The sequence below is a fragment of the Nicotiana tabacum genome, chromosome 9 (genome assembly GCF_000715075.1).
Source record: "Nicotiana tabacum cultivar K326 chromosome 9, ASM71507v2, whole genome shotgun sequence".
NCBI lineage: Eukaryota > Viridiplantae > Streptophyta > Magnoliopsida > Solanales > Solanaceae > Nicotiana > Nicotiana tabacum.
The window spans coordinates 98,127,961-98,129,219 of record NC_134088.1 but is presented as its reverse complement, the minus strand read 5'-3'; positions in this window follow the sequence as shown (position 1 = coordinate 98,129,219).

Below are 1,259 nucleotides of genomic sequence, written 5' to 3'. Positions count from 1 at the left end.
TCTTTTATGAAGGAAGAAGAAACTTACGATCCTGTGTTTTTTTCTTTCTTTTTAGCAACCATGGAAGTTATTGAAGAAATACCAGACTTCCGTGTTTGGGTAGAAAAATTGTTGTCGGTTGCTCCTATGGAAGGAAGGTCTTGGAAATACCTTTCTCACAGGTTTGGTTAGAAAGTTAAAACTCATGGTATGCTCCCCTTTAACTTTCTACCTTTCTTTCATATTTATTTGGAGATTTACTAACTTCTTCTTCTGCTAGGGTTTCCCATACAGGGTGTTAGTACCGCGTCTATTACTTCATCAATACTTTCTTTGTCCATGGCTCAAGAGATGATTTTGAGTTCTTTATCAAAGAGAAAACTAGAGAGAGCTCATGTTTCTGAGGGTGAAGAGGAATGGGAGGAGGGCTCTTTAGTGCGTAAGCCTCGGGCTAGGAGACGTGTTATTTCGGATGATGAAGCCACTCCTCCTCCAAGTTCAGTTCCCATGAATGAGCCTGAAAGTGCCACTTTGGTGAGCTCTGATGAAGAGATGATTGCTGCACCTCATAACTCTACAGAGCAGTTGTTTTCCCATGGGTTTGATAGCGAAGATTTTGGATTAGTTTCTGATGAAGCACCCCTTGCCTCCTTTCCAGTGTCTGTTCCTATTGGTTCTCAATTTCCCGTACTTGTTGTTGCTGCCACTGCTCCTCCCGTGGCTATTTTTACTTCCTCAACTATCCCTATTGCTACCACTTCTCATGTTGAAGTTGGTTCTCCCAGTAGCAGTAGGATGATGAAAAAAGTTACCATTGAAGTCTCCGAGGATGGTAATCTTTTGAAAAGGTCTGGCCAAGCTGATGTATGGCTAAAACCGCTGATTGGCCCAGTTGAGAAGTCTAAATTGGAAAATCACGGCCCTTTGACATGGATGAATGACATTGTCTATTCATCTTTAAAGGTATAAGCCTTAGCTTTTTATTTTACATGTGATTTCTTTATCTTTGTTTGATAATCACTTCTTCCCTTTCTTTTGTAGATCAACCTGATAGGCACAGAGTTGATGAAGAGAATTGTCCATTCTGAGCAGTTAGTCAACAACTATCATACAGAAGCAGACAACTAGAAAGAACAATTTGAAGGCCTTGAGTTAGAAAAAGAAGTTTTAGATGAGGAAACTTGTGCTTTGGAACAGCAAGTGAAAATGATGGCAGCAGAATTGTCGATTGAAAAAGTCTCTTCCAGTCAAGTGGGCAAGGATAAAGACCTCCTTTATTC